The 19,249-nt window shown below is 44.4% G+C and overlaps 1 protein-coding gene across 2 annotated transcripts in view; it reads right to left on the bottom strand.

The window, feature by feature from the left end:
- The window catches only part of RBM6 (RNA binding motif protein 6), a 1,032,809-nt gene that overhangs the window by 313,007 nt on the left and 700,553 nt on the right, over window positions 1-19,249 (bottom strand). The gene's annotated exons all lie outside the window — the stretch shown is intronic.

Raw genomic sequence — 19,249 nt, 5'->3', positions numbered from 1 at the left:
ATAAAAATGAGGGTCACATTTATGAAAATGCACAAGTTTTAAGTACAACTTTGTGAAAAAGGATTATAACATTTACAAAAAAGGACAAAGTGCACAATGTTTGCGTTGAATATTCATAACAAGGACATAATAGTATAGTTGATGAATCATATTATCCCACAGGAAACCAAAGATGGCTTCTAATGCTGCCCAGGCCAAAATCTAGTCAGTAACAATCTTCACCATAAGTTGTTACTCAAGGTCAGCTAAGGCTATATGTTAGTTGTAGTTTTTATGATTACTTAGTCCCGGAGAGTAATTTTTTCCTCTCTTCGGCTTCTCTGTTCACCGAGGTTAAAGTAATATAAATGTTTTCACCCTTTGTGGTTTCTCTTTAATAATCTGATGGGGAGAGGTAAACAAGTCAGGTCTGCTGAGGGTATAAGCATCTCGTTAATGTGTCCTAGCCAAGGAATCTTGAGGCATAGATCACACTGATGTAGTATGCTATTAACTCTCAGTTGCGGATGGCACAGATATCTCCCCATATAGACATCCATAAAATCATTGGTAGTTTTATAAGGTCTTCGGCATTGAGGACTAATTCTTTGTGGGGGTCGTAGTGAGGGCTACAAGAGGGAAGGCCTAATAAGAACCTACAAAATCGGTTCTCTTCTGATTGTATTACAGTGGCCCCACACATGAGTACCAGCAAACACTTATCGACATGAATATATATTCACTGAAAACAACAAAGGTTACAGGGATGTTATAGTTCGGTTCACGTTTTACTCATACAAAAACCATAGACATTCAGCAGTTATAGTTATATTTATATTTATACTTAAGTTCAAAAACTATAACTTGTGGCCTAAAGTTACTTAGCGGCGCAATTTAAAGTAACTGATCATTCAACATGAGAGGGAGTCGCAACTTTAGGCACAAAGGATGCTCTCGTCCTCAACAACCTTTTGCCTGCAAAAAGGTAGTTTAAGGCGGTTGTATTGAGAGACCCTGAAGCTCACTCATAAGGTTATTGCAACAAGGAACACAACAAAGAACACAGGCTTCAAAGTCAGTAGACGAAGATGGCAGCTGTGCATCGGTTCGAAGGGATGCGCTTGGGGACCACAAGGACCAAACTAAGATCCCTCTGTGGCATCAGAAGGTTTTTTTGGGTGGTGTGGTGGACATATGTATTGAACTTCATAAAAACCTCATCACAAATGGTGGTTTAAACAATGACAGCTGGTCCGGCAAAAGTAAAAACATCTGGAAGGGTCCAGAAATAACCTTTAATAGTGCCCACTGAAATTCTTTGCTGGGCCACAGACAAAACAAACATCAAGACATCAGACAGGTTTGCTTATAATGGTCAGAAGTGCACACAACAGGCATCTGTTACATAGCCCTGCGTGGGCAGAAATTGTAGGGCTCTTTGCCGCAAGGATGCTATCCACCACTTTGGGAGGGAAACTGAATGCCATCAACTTTGTTGCTCAATCGCTACGCACAGAAGGATAGAGTTCGAAGTCCTGGTTGCTGGACCCTGCCCTGTTGATGTGACGGCTGATTATCTCAAAGCGGAAGCCTAATCAGAGAACAGACGCTCTTGGCCAGATGTTCTGGGTAGCACACTCTCCTGACAGCTGATCATCTCAAAGCAGAAGCTTAGTCAGAGAATAGACTCTCTTGGCCAGATGTTCTGGGTAGCATATTCTCCTGGCCCGATTCAGAGCTATTTGACGACTTAGTCCGGATCATTCCTGATCTTCTACATGGCTCAGGCCCGGACAGGTAGACGTGGAAAGGCATATAAGAGTTCAGTACTCCATTCTAGCTGGAACGAGTCTCCCAGAGAGCCTTTTTCAGAACCCCAGTGTGCAAAACTCTTGTCACTGAACGATATAGATGGTGGTGAAGACATCTAGCCAGGGATCTCTTCATTGTTGAAAGTTGTCCTGCACCACCACAGGTTGAAACGCCCATTTGTGATCTGCTAGGTGCCAACAGCTGAGGTTGTCCACACTGACATTTACAGATCCCATCACATGGTTCACAATCAGGAAGATGCCAGATAGCCAACTCAAGGTAAAGAACTTCTTGGAACAGGCCTGGGACCCCACTATGCCCTGCTTGCTGCAGTACTACATGTTGGTAATACTAACTTTCACTAGCCTTCCTTGGATGGTAGGAAGGCCATCAGCGCCGGGTGAATGGCCTGTAATTCCAGCAGGTTGATGTGGAGTCTGGTTTCAGCCACAGTCCGCTGTTATACACTGCCCCACATGACCCACCCCACCCAGAACCCTGTAGAGAAGCACCTATCACCACTGTCAGTACTGAGCGGGATAGGAAGAGGGATCTATCTGTGCCAATTGTGCCCAATCAGCTACCACTGCTGGTCTTTCACAGTATCCTCTGAAACTAGGGAAGGTTCCTGTGGTGCTAGGCCCACTGAGGCTTCAGATGCCACAGTAGAGCTTACATATGTCATTTCAACGAGCAGGGAGCGGGATGCCAATAGACCAAGAAGCCTTAGAGGCCCAGGGACAAAATAGAATCATCTGGATCACAGCCCAATTGTCCTGGCCTTCTTGTGATGGAGGGAAGGCCTTGAACGGCTTCATAGCCAGGACAGCTCCAATAAAAGGGAGCTTGAGAAAACGAGTCAGGTGTGACTTCAGCATGTTGACCCTGTCAGGAGGTTCACTGTCGCCTGAAGGTCTATGAGTGACTGTGGCGATCCCGCTTTCAACAGCCAGTCGATAAGGAAAGGAAAAACTGTTATCCCCAATCTCCAAAGATGTGCATAAGTCACTATCATCACTTTTTGAGCACGAGAGAAGCACTGCTAAGACCAAAGGGAAGCACAGAAAACTGAAAATGCTCCCTGCCTACCTTGACCACAAATAGTGTCTAAGGGACTGCAGCATGGGTACATGGAAGTAGGCATGATGTAGGTCCAAAGCCACCAACAGTTGCCCAGATCCAGAGAAGGCAGAGCCTGGGCCAACGTAAGCATCTTGAATTTGTCCTTCCCAAGAAGGCGTAGAGACAAAGGAGACTCAAAACAGGACGAAGGTCTCCATCCTTCTTCAGCAAAAGAAAGTAATAAAAGTAACTTTGAGCCCCTATTTTTGAGACTGGCACCATGTCTATGGCTACTTTAGCCAAAAGAGCATCTGCCTCCTGAAGTAAAATGGACAAATGCTTTACTGAAAACTACTCTGATATAGGTGGACCAGGCAGCAGATCTAGGAAAAAAAACAAACAAGGAATGCGCTGTGACTCAGCTATGCTCAAATCGCTCTAAGGCAAAATCTGCCTACTCATCAGATAGACAAGAACGGTCAAAACGCATATCCATGATGGACGCCTGGACATTCCCTGAGAAGCCTGTAAGCATCATCCAAGCATGGCGAAAGAGCATTAGATTTGTGTTTACTGATCGGCCCAAGTAATCGGCAGTGTCCAAGCCAGACTGCATTATGTATTTGGCCACATCTCGGCTATCCTGAATAGTTTGCGCCAGAAAGGCCCATAAGATTTTAGGGAGTGGCAGCAAGATCTTGCCGACCACATACCAAAGGACATGAGTGTAACAACCATGTAAACAGCTAATATAGACCAATCTCAAGGCAAGCCTGGCCAACAAGAAAGGAAAACGTTGCTTACCCAGTCGAAATCTGTTTGTGATATGTACTGCTGTAGATTCACATGCGCTGCATACTCCTGCCATCTACTGTTGGGTTCTGAGTGTTACAAGTTGTTTATATTCGAAGAATCAATTCCTGAGTCACTGGATCGAGTGACTCCTTCTCGCTGATACTGCGCATGGGCATCAAATTCTTTGTTAGATTGTTTTCCCGCAGGCGTGTGAGAGAGCATAGAGGAAGTATAGAGAAAGAGATGTCCATACAAGTGTACCTACATATGTACAAATATACACCCTCATAAGGTAACTGGAACGGCCACAAGCGTCCAGGGAGGACGCATATGAATCTACATGCCATGAACGATGTCTGCTGGCTAAGTAAAATTTTCCATTCAATGGCATATGTGGCTGTAGATACACATGCTCTGCATAGACTGTAACTCTTTTGGAAGCAGTGGTCAAGTTGTAGGAAAAACATGTATACACCTAAGGTTCATCAATGATAAACGCTTATTTCAAGATCAACACCGAAGAGAGTTCCAAGATGGTCGCCGCTTACTGGTTATAAGCGTGAATCCGGGAAGCAGCCAGTTTCTCAGGCACTCTGATTCATGGGGGACCGTTTTCATCCACATGTGCCCCTATTTTGATGTACTGTATGGTATAAAGAGGAGAGCATTTAGGATATAGTCTTTGGACCAGTAAGTATGAGAAGTTTGCTGACATTTATGTTTGTGATGGTCTGTTAGGATGTTTGTTCAATCTGAATTAGGACCTCACAAGTCTGTATCACTTCCAGTGCATTTGTGAGATACAGGAATTTAGTCACTTCAATCAACAAACAACCCCACGGGAGGGTAAGTGGTGTATGCAATTTAACTGGCCCCTTCTGTACCCCTTAATATAGAGTTCGTTCTAGAAAATATTCTTAAGACATATTCCCAAGGGTGTTCTACATTTAGACTTGAGGAGCACAAGCATATACACAATTTGGTCACTGCATAAACAGCATGCTCTATCATTTAAATAAGATTATGGGTAGTTCTGACTTTTTCATGTGGTTTTTATTGATTATGTTTACTAAATTGCACTTGTATATACGTCTATACATGTGTTGGTGTTTTGGTGGCAGTAGCTTATATTTTTGTGAGTTCTAGTGATTAAGCTTACATGTATGTTTACATTTATTGGGTGTGGTTCTCTCCACTAGTCCTGAGGAGGCCCAGAGCTATAGGGGCCGAAACGTATCGACTGTATATTTCTGGGAGGTTGCAACCAAAGTTGAATTCTGTTTGTAAACAATCATATACCATAGGCCCTTCCATTTTTCCCTTTGAAAATAAGGACGTTGTAGGCCTAGGATTTAAGCAACCATCCCTCACATGTGGATTGTCAACATAATCTGTACAGACACCACATGGCGCCTTACATTAAGAAGAGGACTGTTACATTATTATCCTTGTCTTTTATGTTTATTGTTCAGTTGCTATGATTTTAAGTGTTTGTTAGATGTGAGAGATTGACCTTAAGGATTTGAAATGTTGACTTCGGTTGATGCATATACAAAAATGACTGCTATGATTTGAACTGTTGTCCCAGTTGGTGGGTGGGGTAAGATGCTATGATTAAAAAGCAATTTAATTGCATGCTCAATGACTGACTGATTGCATCATTGATGAACCTTAGGTGTATATATATTTGTTCCTACAACTTGACCACTTCTTCCAAAAGAGTTATAAGTTACCCAGGTCTTGTAGGGTTTTGTGGGTAAACCCCTGTTTCTCTTACACTGCATAGACTGTAAAGCAGTCCATCCATGAAAGCGGTGGCTACCCTGTGGGAGTTGCAATTGTTTGAATAACTGTTATGACAGCCTGTCCTACATTGGCTTGCTGATGTGCTAGTATATCTACACAATAATGCTTTTTGAATGTATGCGGTGTAGACAAACTAGCTGTATTGCAAATGTCAACTAAAGGTCTGTTATCCAAGGAAGTCATGGTGACTCCTGTCTTCCTTGTAGAATGTGCTTTAGGAGTTATTGGCAACTGTCTTGTTGCTTTAGTATAACAGGTTTGTATGCATGTAACTATCTATCTGGCTATGTTATCTTTAGATATCGAACTACCGCTATGAAGTATAGAGAAAGCTACAAAGAGGTGTTTAGTTTTTCTGAAGTCTTTAGTCCTGTCAATGTAGTACATGAGTGCCCGTTTGACATCTTAAGTGTGAAGAGCTCTTTCTGTAACTAGGTCCGGGTGCTGGAAGAAAACCGGTATCTCAATTGTTTGACTGATATGGAATTAAAAAACCACTTTGGGTGAGAAGCTTGGATTTGTACGAAGAGCCACTTTGTCTTTATGTACTGTATCTGAAAGAAAGTTTCTTCTAATGTTAAGGACTGGAGCTCACTAACATGTCTGAGTGATGTAACTGTGACTAACAATGTCATTTTCCAAGAAGGAACTGAATAGGGCATGATTGATGTGGCTCAAAAGGAGGGCCCATGAGCCCAGACAGCATGATATTAAGATTACAGAATGGTGCTGGCGTAGTCTGGGTGGGATGACTCTCTTAAGGCCTTCCATGAAGGCTTTGATAACTGGGATTTTGAAAAAGGGAAGTATGTTGTCAGTTTTGTAAATATGCAGCTATGATTAGAAGGTGTAGATGGATAAAAGCGTAAGCCAAGTTTGCTTTCTGCTAGTGAAGCAAATAGCAAACAATGTCTTGGACAGAAGCTTTAATGGGGCCTATGTGTTTGGTCTGACAGTAGCAAACAAAACATTTCCATTTTGCAGCATAATATGCTCTAGTTGTAGGTCTAGGAGCTTCCTTAAGAATGTCCATACATTCGGAAAGTAACTGTAGATAACCAAACTCAATGACTTCAGGAGCCATATCTCAAGGTTAAGTGATGTGGGGGTCCAGAGGTCTGATCTGTCCAGGTCCTACGTGAGGAGAGCTGGCCTGTTGGGGAGCTTCTTGGGAGGAACCAGCATAGGTCTAGAAGTGTAGTGAACCATGGCTGACATGCCCAACTCGGAGCTACAAGGATCATGGCGAGTGATGTCTGTCTGATTTCCGGAAACAGGAATGGAATGAGAGGGAGAGGTGAAAAAGTGTAAGCAAATATCTCTGACTAGTTCATCCATACAGCATTGCTCTTAGACTGAGGGTGTGGGTACCTGGATGCGAAGCTTGGGCATTTTCCATTTTCTGCTGTGACAAAAAGGTATGCATTGGAAATATTTTCAAAGGACTTGTGGGTGGAGTTCCCATTCGTGGACTTGTTGATGCATCTTGCTGTCTGTAAAGTTGTTGTCCTTTCCTGAGAGATACTCTGCCACTAAGTGCATGTGGCGGTGAAGAGCCCATTTCCATATTGTCTGAGCGAGTTGTGACAACTGGGATGACCACGCCCCCTCCCCTCGTTTCTGCAGATAAACATAGCTGTCATGTTGTCCATCTGGATTAAGACAACTTTGTGTGACAGGTGAGGAAACAAAGCTTTCAGGAATAGGAATACAGCATGAAGCTCCAGATAATTGATGTGCATGGTTTGGTGACTGAGATCCCAGAGGCCCGGCACTGTGAGGTCCTGAAGATGCATGCCCCAACCCGTCAGGGAAGCATTTATGGTCAGAATGAGCTGAGGCACAGGGCCTCGAAAAGGCTGCCCTTTCAACAGGTTGGTGGTGTTCCACCATTACAGAGAGGGGTGAGTAGGGTGGTCTAACAACACTAGAACCTGAAGGTAGCCCTGTGACTGAGACCACTGATGAGACATGCATTGCTGTAGGGGACGCATGTGGAGCCTGGTGTGCAGACGATGGCTACACAGGATGCCATCATCCCTAATAGGCGCATTAAAGTCTTGACCGTGTAGGTGTGATTCTCCTGAAATTGGGGGAAAAGCTGAAAATTGTGAATGCGGGCTGGGTTGGTGTATGTTAACCCCCAATTCTGCATTGAGAATGGCTCTCATATATGGGTGAATCTGAAGAGGTTGTAAGTGGGATTTGAGAAAGTTGATTGTGAACCCTAACTTGTGAACCAGGTTTACTGTGGTTTGAGTGTCTGATTGACAGTGCTGTAGTGTGTTGGGTTTGATGAGCCAGTCGTCTAGGTAAGAAAACATATATCTTTTGCCTTCGGAGATGTGCCGCAGCTACAGCTAGGCACTTTGTAAATACTCTGGGAGTGTTTGTAACCCCAAAAGGAAGGACTCTGAATAGATAATGTTTTCCAGCAACCACAAACCTAAGGTATTTCCAGTGTGCATGGTGGGTGGGGATGTGGAAGTAGGTGTCCTTTAAGCCTAGAGCCATCATGAAGTCACCTTGCTGAAGAAGTGAAATAACATTTTGAAGAGTAAGCATGTGAAAGTGTTCTGGGAGATTGTAATAGTTTTAAGGTCTGAGATCCAAAATAGGTCTGAGCGATCGGTCCTTTCGGGGGTGAGAAAGAATAGGGAGTATACTCCTGTTTCCTGGTGTTGTAATAGGAAAGGCTCTATGGCACCCTTGAGGAGCAGAGATTGTACCTCTTCCTTCAGAAGGGTGAGCTGTTCGTGAAATAACCTATGAGAGTAAGGGGAATGTTTGGAGGTGTGGAAGTGTGGAAGTGAGCTCCAGACAATAACCATGTTGAAAAAAAGAAAGAACCCATAGGTTATTATGTGTGTCCACTGTGTGTGGTTATCCTGAAGGGGTCCCGCCTACTATTGTGATGTGGGGTTAGGGGAGATGTACTTAGTAAGTGCTTAGCTGTTGAGGAGGAGCTCTGGGTAGTAGTGTTCTTGCCTCAGCCTCTGTTATTGTTGCCCCTATAGGCTCCTTTGAAAAAAACCTAGAGAGTAAGAGTTTGAAGGTTGCCTTGCTTGGTTCGTAGGTTGTTGCTTTATAACTGTAGGGTGACGAAAATTGCCTCTATGTGCCTGAGACTGAAGAGCACAATTGGCCTTTACACACACACACTGTATAGAAATGGTTACTTGCAAGTAGAGGTAGTTTTGCAGCCTGAAAAGTTTTCTGGATTCATATGCTGCACACTATTTCGCCATCTAGTGGTTGGGTCCGGAATTGTCTCTTTCTTCTCCTTTTAATTTTTTCTTCTGCTGGGCGTCATCAACCACCATTTGGTACTTGGTCAGTCCCCTGTGTGACATCAGATGGCGCCCCCGAAGTTCCCGTGTCTGGTAGCCATCTTCAGTTCTTTTTTTTTTTATTTAACAGTTTGCTTTATATACATAAAACCTCTTTACCACCTGTTTGTCCTGTTCTCATTTCTGGGGAGGTGGGTGGGTCGCATGTGAATCCAGAAAACTCTTCAGGCTGCAAACTATTCCTACTGGTAAGTAACCATCTCGTTTTGCAGCATGGATCCTTTCCTGGATTCACATGCTGTGCATTAGATTACGCAGCGGTTTCTCTTTGGGTTCTCTGGGGTGAAATAATAAGCTTGCAAACAAGTGCTGTATTACTTTCTGTCACACTTGAGCTTCTTTATGCATTTGAATGTCCACACAATAATGCTTTATGATTGTATGTGGTGATGCCCATGTGGATGCTGCGCAGAGTGTGTCTATGTGTGTCTATGAACACATTTTCTATGAATGCTAGTGCTGCGCCCTTTTTTCTTGTTGAGTGTGCTTTAGGGTGGCGAGGTAGGAGTTTTCCAGCTGATGTGTAGCATGTTTGGATTGTCTCCACAATTTCCTTTGTAACGGGTGACTCCTTACTGGATTTGGCATAAAAAACAAACAGTTGGCTTCCTTTATGGAACTGTTTGGTCTCCTATAGGTAGTATATTAGTCCTCTTCTCACAATACGGGTATGTAATGTACTTTCTAATTGTGTCTGTGGATTCTTAAAGAAAAATGGCAAATGGATGGTTTGGTTGATCTGGACCTTACCCACCACCTTAGGTAGTAACTGAGGATTTGTTCTGAGGACTTGTCTTTGAAAATTTGCATGTATAGTTCTTGTATTGTTAGCGCTTGAACCTTGCTCACTCTTTGTAGCGATGTGATTGCTATCAAAAAAGCAATTTTTAATGCGGTAAACTGGAGCTCTGCTTTGTGAATAAGTTCAAATGGTTTTGTCCTCAACTGCATCAATACAGTGTTCAAACTCCACACTGGGGCTGGTGCTTTCCTTGGGAGAGGGAGGCAATGCTTTTGGGTCCCTCCAGGAACGTTTTTATAACAGGTGCTGTGATAAAGCTTTTACACAAAGCTTCCCTTGTGTAAGCCACAATTGCTGCCAAGTGTACCTTGAGAGAAGAATAGTTTATCCCGCTGTCCAGCAAGCGTGGAAGATAGGTTATTACGGTTTCCTGTCTAGATATTGTCTCCAAAGTATTCTTCTCAGTGCACCATAGGAGGTAACCTTTTCTTTTGGATGCATAGCATTTTCATGTTGTTGGCTTTCTAGTCTCCTCTAGTATTTCCATGGTCCTAGGTGGTAGGTTTAGGTATTCAGGTGCCATACTGCTAGATTGAGTGTTGCTGGTTCCGGGTAGTACACTTGTCCCTTTTGTATTGTGAGCTGGTCCCGCTCCACTTTGATCTTGATCATTTGTCCCTTGGACAGCTCGAGTAGGTTTGAATACCATGTTGTCTAGCCCATTGTGAGGCTACTAGGATGAGATTCGTCTCTGGTTGCATGGCCTTCTCCAGTACTTTTGGTATTAGGGGAGTTGGAAAAAAGGCATAGGCAAATAACCCTGACCAGTTTACTGACAGGGCATTCCCCTCTGACTGGTGGTGCGGAAACCTTGAGGTGATGAGTTGACATTCTTTTTTTCTTCTCATGCGAACAAGTCAATTGTTGGCATGCCCCAAATCCTGAAGTTTTTTTCTATGCTCTTTTGTTTTATCTCCCATTCGTGTGTGTTGCTTTCCCTGTGGTATCGCCCATTTCCATATTTCGTGGGCTAGTTTGCTTAGGGTAAAAGACTTTGTGCCCCCTTGTTTGCTCAGGTAGAACATTGTTGTGGTATTGTGGGTCTGGATTAGTACAGTTTTCCCAGATACTTGGTTTTGAAAAGCTTTCAAGACTAGTAACAGTCTTCATCTCTAGGAAATCGGTGCGATATATCGCATCTGCCTTGCTCCACTGGCCTCGAGTTCTCAAGTTGTCTGTGTGTGCTCCCCATTCCTTTTGAGATGCATCTGCTGTGATGGTTACCGACAGAGATGTCGTATTGAAAGGTCTTCCCTTGTTTATATCTTTGGATGCCCATCAATGTATTTCCTTTTTTGATTCTCTGTTACAACCACTAGATCCTCCTAACTTAAGGTGGTTTGTGACCAGTAGTTGCCAAGCCAGTCCTGTAATGGTCGCATGTGGAGTCTCGAATGGGTTATTAGGGGGATGCATGATACCATCCTGCCTATTAGTTTCACGACTGTCCTCACTGTCAGAGATCACTCCCTCTGTTAAAGGCGAGTTTCTCTGTGATTGCCTCAACTCTCTTCTGGGTAGGGTATGCATGTGTTTTCCTTGCATCCAGTTTGGCTCCTAGGAAAATCTTCTCCAGTTGCGGCCTTGGGGGTGATTTCTTGTGGTTTATGCTGAAATCCAGCTTTGTAGGGTTATCATCACTGTTTGAGTATCCCTTTGACATTTATCCTTTGTACTTGCTTTTATTAGCAGGTCAAACAGGAAGGGGTATACGTGAACCCCCTTCCTTCTTACGAATGCCGCAACTGTTGCCAGGCATTTTGTAAAAACCCTTGGTGCTGACCCTATTCTGAAGGGTAAGACCTCTAATTGACAGTGAACCTTCTTGAGTACGAACCTGAGGTATTTTTTGTGTGCTTGATTCATAGCTATGTGCAAATAGGTGTCCTCTAGGTCTGTGGTTGCCATGTAGTCCCTCTTTTGTAGGAGTAGAATTACCTCTTGTAGGGTTGTCATCTTGAAATATTGTGTGTGGATGAATTTGTTTATAAAACTGAGATTCAGGATCTGCCTTAGTGTAAGGCCTTGTTTTGGTACCAGGAAGTAGGGTTAGTAGTTTCCCTTGTTTAACTCCTCTTTTGGCACTCATACTATTGCATGTTTTTGCAGGAGTTCTTTTACCTTAGTTGTGCCAATTCTGTTCTCTGATATCTGTTTTTCTTTGGTGGGTTTCGGAGTTCTATACAGTAGCTGTGGCATATTATGTTGCCATGTTTAAACCCCAATTGTCTGTGGTAATTTTTTCCCAATGTTGTGGGTATTTGCCCCCACCGGTGTTGTATGTGGGCTTGGGGGTATTTCCGAGCCACTTGGATATTCCTGCTCCTCTGGAGGGTTGGCACCTCGCTATACCTTGAAAGGGCTGTTTTGTGGGATGTTGCTTTTGCTGGTATCCAAGCTTGATGGCCAGCCTGTTGTGTACTCCCTTGGGGCTGCTGTTGTTGATGCTGTTGTCCTGCTGGAAAAGGTCCCCTTCCTGTGGGTCTTCTGAAGGATGTTCCTCCCCTTCTAAAGTTGCCTCTGTATTGGAGAGCACCCATGGCCCTTGCTGTTTCGTTGTCCTTCATTTGTTGTTGCTTCTTGGCCAAATAAGGCATCGCCCATGAAGGGATGGGTTACGATGGAGGCCTGTACTCCCGGCTTGAAACCGGAGATTCTGAGCCATGCGTGCCTCCTCAGGGTTGTCTCTGTACACATTTGTCTATTGGCTGTGTCGGCGGCATCCAGCGCGGGTTTTAGGCAGGTGTTGGTCATGTTTTTCCATTCGCCCTTTTCTTATCCTCTTCTGGAAGCCTCTTCATTAGCTTTTCTATCTTGTCCCGCTGTTGGTGACCATATCTACTGAGGAGGGCATGGGAGTTTGCTATATGCCATTGTGTTGTTTTCTCCCTCTCCATCTTTCTCACTGCCATGTCCAGCCTCTTGCTTTCCTTTCTGGAGGGGGGGGCCTGTGGAGGTATGTGCATCCTTCTTGTGGTAGTGAGAATGATAGAGTTCACCACTGTGTTCCCCTAGATGTACTTGGGGTCCTCTGGGGAGGGTTTATATTTTTGCTCCACTCTTGGTGTCACCCTTTTTGCTGTAGCAGGTTCTTTGAAGACCCCCTTGCCCAGTTATGCTGGGTAGCACTGGGAGATACAGATTCCCCTTGCTTGATGGCATGAGGGTTTCTAATAGGGAAGCAAGAGTCTCCCTTCTCTTCCTCTAAGGGTACACCATATTTTTCTGCTGCCCTCCTAATTAGACTGTTGTAGACTGCGTTGTCGTCTGTGGGTGAAGGCAACATGGGGTCTCTTTCTACCTCCTCTTCTGGGCTCTCCGTGTCGACGTAATTCCAATCGTCCTCAAAGCTTCCTGTTGCTTCTTACCTTTCAGGGGTGTAAAAAGCCTCCTCTACCTCTTCTTTGTGGGACCCAGGAGTTGTTGCCAGAGCCTCTAGAGCAGTCGCTTTCTCTTCAATGTCTGTGCTTGTCGAAGGTTTTGGTGGGATTCTGAATTGTCTTAGCACACCATCAAACTCCTCTTTGCGTTGTAGGAGCGCTGCCATTTCAGCCTCTAATTGACACCTCTTCTCTCCAACTTTAATGCCTTTTCGGCGTCCTGTGTCGTTGATGGTCTCTTTTCTCGCGTCTGCTGTTCTTCCTCTGATGGTTTCGGGGTTTCTTTCCACATGGAGGTTTTTGCCTGTTTTTGTGTTCTGCCTTCTTTGGTGTGCCTCCTTTGTTTGTGGCTGATCCTCGATTGTTGTTTTCCTGGACATCGGGCTGCCTTGTGAGTCTTTTTCTCAGGGATTTTTACCTCCAAGATTTTCAGCACCCTCTTTACCTTTTTGAGTCTCCTTTCAATATCCTGCATCGTTGTCTTTGCCGTGCGTATTTTCTTGGTGTCCCTCTCAAGAATTCCAATGTCCAGCCCCCGTGGATCGATTCTGTGCCTCCGGCCTGCTCTTCCTCATTGGTGGATAGGCCTAGGTCCCTTAAGGGATGCCCGAGCTTTTTGGCTATGCATTGCTGTGTGGTGTTTCTCTCTCTGCTTTTGGTGTACCTTGAGTGTTTTGGGTGTAAAAGCAGCACAGGCCTTGCAGCCCTCGTCCCTGTGGTCTCTCGGCAGGCAGAGGTTGCACATAGCGTGCGGGTTGTGCTGGGCAGATTTATGGTGGCAGAGCCGGCAGAATTTGAAGTAGGTGTTTTCCATGACCCCTACCTTGCATCATTCTCCTGCGAATTCCGGCGGCTCCTCTCTCTCTGTCGCTCTTCTCTGCCCTCGTTCGGCAATATTTTCCCAAAAAGTACCTTGCTTTTTCCTGATTTTTTTTTACATTGTCCCAAAAAGCTTGGAAGCTTCTCCTTTTGCTTCCAGACCCACCAGCAAAATAAAGAATATGAAGATTGTTACTATGCACACAAACTTCCGGGGCACCTTTTGACATAACACAGGGGACAAATCTAGCACCAAATGGTGGTTGACGACGCCCAGGGGAGAAAAAAAAAAAAAGGAGACAATCCCGGACCCAACCACTAGATGGCGGAATAATGCACAGCATGTGAATCCATAAAAGGATTCATGCTCCAAAATGTTTCTAAATTTTTTTTTTCGCTTCTCAAGTGTGGTGTTCACTTGAAGGCCAAAAAGATGCTCCTTGTCAAAGGACGTGTTGAGCACTGCTTGTTGTACCCTTTGGCTTGAAGCCGGAGCATCTAAGCCATTTACGTCTCCTTAGCAATATACTACTGTTTACCACACTCGTAGCTGTGTCTGAGGCATAGTGCACTGAATTATATGAGATTGTTTGCCCTTCTGAAACAATCTGCTGGCCACGTTCACGGTGCTCATCTGGGAGATATTGTAGGCACTGCTTCATCTCTCCCCACTGAGCACGGTTGTACTTTGCACGTGAGGCTTGCAAATTGGCAATGCACCAATGATTTGCTGCAACTTTTTCGCCTGCTCCATCAGGCTTTTTGCTCTCCTCGTCCGGTGGAAAAGAGTCCCCAGGGGCCTGAATGTTAGCTCGCTTCCTTCCAGTGGTAGCCACTATTAAATCTGTTGGGACCTGAGAAATTATATATATAGGATCTGAAGGGACAGGTTTATACTTTTTGTCCATCCTAGGAGTTACATTTCTAGAATGTACTGGCTCTTTAAAGATGTTGTCTGCATGACGACTCATGCCCGGGAGACTAGGAAGGAATTGTCTCTAAGCGTAGTGGTCAAAGTATCAAGTAGAAAATCATATGCTCTATTGGATCTCTGTGTAACTGAGCATCATGAAAGACAGCTGCCCTTGCTATGGCCTGCTCGTAACTAGTAGTATTCTCTGGAGGGGAGGGTCATTCACGATATAAATCTGGGTCCGTACTTACCATGGGGATCAGGGTCAGATATATCGCATTGGTCTGGGTCTTGATGTGTATCACCCAAATATTGCCCTGCAAATAAAGGTGAGCCCTGAGGGGTGAGGTCTCCTGCAGTGGGAGAAGCAGGAGAACGAGATGGGGAAAGGGATGGATGAGAAACAGGAATTGGCGGTGGTGAGGAAGGTGGGTCAGGAGGAGGGGGGGGGGGGGAGGGAGGGAGGCCTAGTCAAAGAAGTGATGTCCTTGTCCTCAGAGGCCTTCTTTTGGGGATGGTGAAATATCCAAGGCCTCTTGAAATAACGGTCTCTTAAAGGTGACATGGGCATCAGCTCGATTGGAAATGGTGTAGTGGAGGATTGACTTCAGTCCACATCCTCCGAAGGAGTGGTCTCCTGTGTTTTCGATACCGATGGTTTCAGTCAGAGGTTTTTTTTTTGGTGCCATAGTTGCAGTGAAGCCAGGTTGGCTCAGAGCCAACGTGCTTGATGAGGAAGGTTTGGTGGAAGCCGTTCAGACTGAGGAGGTCGACACCGAAGACAAGGCTACAGTTTTGGCTGCTATAGGTGCCGAGGAGCAGGGCAGTAGGGTGACCTCTGTAAAGTGTTTTTTTAAGAGTTTTGGTAGGGGGTGGGGGGGGAGTCACAGTACTCACTGACTACACCGACGTCACCTTGTGGCTCTCAATATCTGACTGAACATCAGAGTCTAGATCTTGAATGGAGAAGGCAGTTTATTTTGTGGACTTATCTTGCACGTGCTCTTCTCCAAAGATGCCCTAGTGTCGTCTGAGGATTTATGAGCCATCTCCAACCTATGCGCTCTTTGATCTCGAAGGGTCTTATTTGATCTGAAGGATTTACAAATGTAAATTGAGAGAAAGGCACAGATTACACTTGATGATCGTTGTGGGGGAATCTGGAGTGGCATCGAGGGCAGAAACGAAACTGTGTCTGCTCCATCAGTTCAACATTCTCTTCGGTGCAGTGTAGAGGAAAGTCTGAAACCGGGCAAGGCATGCCCCGAAGGGTGCCCGGTCAGTACTGGACCCGACAACTTGAACAGTACGAACACAAAAGGTGGGACCTTGCGATCGGAAGAGCAATACGTCACATAAAAGATAGACTGTAGGAGCGTTTCGGACCAGAGAACATCCAAACCCAATGGCAGAGGGAAAACAATCTAACAAAGGACTCTATGCCCATAGGCAGTATTACTGAGAAGGAGTCGTCACTCAATCCTGTGACTCGGAAATGCTTCTTTGAAGAAAAACAACTTATACCCTCTGAACCCAACGCTAGATGGCAGGAGTATGCAGAGCATGTGTATTCACAGCCACACATGCCATCGAACATCAGCTTTCTGAATGACTAAATCCTCTGTCCTGTGGAGTCGTTGGATATGTATTCAGGTACACCATGCTGGTGGAAGCCTGCACCACCATACTCACAGGAGTAGGAAGTTGCTTTAGAAATTCAGGGTTCCCTGGAGCTGGTGTATGGCATTTAGCAATCTGCCTGTTCACTGAAGAGCAAGAAAATGGTTTTGCCCAAGTGTTCAGTAATGTGTCCTTGAGGGCTTCATTGAAAGGTAGGAGGGATTCAGAAAAAGCCTGTCAAGGCTGAAGTACCTCTGCAAGCACATTTGCTTTGATGTCCATAGAGAGGAGTTGTAGGTCAAGAACTTCAGCTGCATGCCTAATCACAACAAAGGATGTATTATTTTGCATGGGTCGCCTGGGTGTAGGTAGGTGAAGGAAATCAACACAGTGTCAAGCGGCATGTCCAATCCACTAGCCCCGTGCTGGGCTGTGTAAATTGCTGTAATTATAATGTGAGGGAAATCCATCACCATCATCTTCATAGTCATCTCCAAAAGTTTGACTGAACAGAATTAGATACAAAAAAGCTGATGGTGCACCTGGGGCAACTCCTCTGAGCCTTAAAGTGTACCAGAGGGAACTGGAGGAGTGCCAAAGATATGCAGCATGCCTGCCTAAAGGCTTTGATTTTCTGCGACACCGCAAAGCCTATAGGACTTGTCTATGAGAGCTTTTGGCTTTGTCAAGAATTTCTGGACACGTTATAAAGCAGCACGACTACCATGCAGCATTGCAAGAATTAATTAAAAACAAAAGTGCTATGATGCAGCCAGCACAAAAGTTTTTTTTATTTTTTTTAATATAAAAAATTGTCTTAGCACTGGCCACATCATAGGGCTTCTTTTTAAATGATATTTTAGCCATATGCGCCCCATTCCCCCTTTCATGTCCCACCCATCTGTGCCCTTCTGTAACCGCCCTCCATCGCTCCCTCTGCCCGTCTGTCCCACCATCAACCCAATCTGCTGCTTATTTGTTTTCCAACAATAAGGGAGTGCGTTTGGGGACAAGGCAATACCGAGGGAATGACGGAAGGGGCACAGTAAGGGCACAGACTATAGAGCAGAGGTCTTCAAACTGGGGGGCCTGAAGTGATCCCAGGGGGGGCCCCAGATTCTGCCCAAAATAAATAAATATACAGATAACAGGCCTTTGTTTTAAGCAGAAGCATGTTATTGCAGTTTTAAAAAGGTAACAGGAATTAACTGCAATGTTTAAATAGGTTTAGATATATTTAAACATCGCCATTTTTATAAAATAATTGTGAAAAATTCTGAGGGGGGGGGCCCAATGATTTTTATTTTTCAACTGGGGGGGCGCGGCATTAAAAAGTTTGGAGACCTCTGCTATAGAGGAATGGCGAGACGGGATAGAGGAAGCACACAGTCTCCTGTACAACCCTTAAAGCAAAAGAATAAAGTAGTGTCTGAAAAAGCGAGCTGTGGAAGTACACAGTATTGCGTCCAAGTGCCAGGCGATGGAGAAAAAACACAAAGAAGAAGGAAAGTTAACGGAAATGGATAAATAAGAAGTTACTGAGAGAGAAAATAAAGCCATCCAATGTTAAGCTATGGGTGGCCTCTAAGTCCCTGAAGGGGACAAAAGGTCTTGCAAAATAAGGTGCATGCACTCTCTTAGGCAATTCAAAAAAATGCCTTAACGCAGGTAACAATACCATGCATGTTTAGAGGTATCTCCCTGGCCACAATCTCTCCAATGTTTAGAGCCACTTTCAGGTAACATGATTAAGCCACTCTTTTTCATCAATCTCCTTATGAAGGTTCCTCACAATTTGCACTGATATAAACTTAGGCTTGACAGTCTGGAGTCCAATAACTTCTTGTACAACTTTGATATGATTCTCTTAGTAGTCATACAGAATAATTTCTCAAAAGCGGTTCTTATTTACACCCTCTTAATTAATGGGTCCTATTTGAACATTATGAAGCAGCTCAGTCTCATTCACACCAAAGACTAGTTTACACCTCAGAAGCATTTCACCTTGCCCAGTAGGAACATATGTATAATAGTTCTACACCCACCTTCCCCCCCACCTATTAAAGGGAAATAATAAACAAGGGGAAAAGTAAAGTGTGGACTGACAGACCAGTTATATGGTAAAGGAAAGGTTGTGAGCTTCAATTTTAACGCACATTGTCCCAGTATAGAGTGCACTGAGTATATCGATATACATTTGAGAGTTGTAGTGCCTTATGAAACAAGCCCACATCCCAGAGGGTTCTCCCTATTGAAGCTTATTTTACACAGGGCTAGATTATGTTTGTTTCTGGTTTAACGCATTCTAGCTACATCTTGAGCTCTGTAGTACAGGTAGTAGACTTCTGCAGGGACTGTCAAGCCCTGTCCCATATTTATCACTTTACATTATCTTTTAGGGAATCCTCGGCTAAGATCTGCACCATAAGAATTGAGACATTGCCATTTGCAAGGCGTTAAACAAGAATGGCTCCACTTTATTTGGCAGAGTCTGGACATCACATCATAGTCAACAAAACATTCATTTTTACAACTATGATGGTGTCCATCCTGGAATCAAAGTGGGAGGCCAGTGCCTTCTTCAAGGAGACCACCATTTCTTCATGGAGTGCCAGGTTTGATTTTTTAGACTTACCAATGTTTATTTTAAAAGGGCATTCCAAACCTAGAACTATTGCTTACTGCTACCTACAGCCTCAGTATGTACATCTGTGGAAAGGTGGCAAAATGGCGGATTTGCTAGTATTCAATTTCTACTATAGTATGAGCCCTGGCATTATCATAGATATTATATAAGGGCTCTGTAATAGCAGAGCCCTTATATAATGAGATTGCGGCCATAATGTGTCGCCACACTACAGGGCACCAAAGGGACAGGTGGATTTTGTTACAGGACAAGTAGATTTATGAA

This window comes from Pleurodeles waltl, chromosome 9 (assembly GCF_031143425.1).
Source record: "Pleurodeles waltl isolate 20211129_DDA chromosome 9, aPleWal1.hap1.20221129, whole genome shotgun sequence".
Lineage (NCBI taxonomy): Eukaryota > Metazoa > Chordata > Amphibia > Caudata > Salamandridae > Pleurodeles > Pleurodeles waltl.
This window is presented reverse-complemented; position numbering and strand designations above follow the sequence as displayed.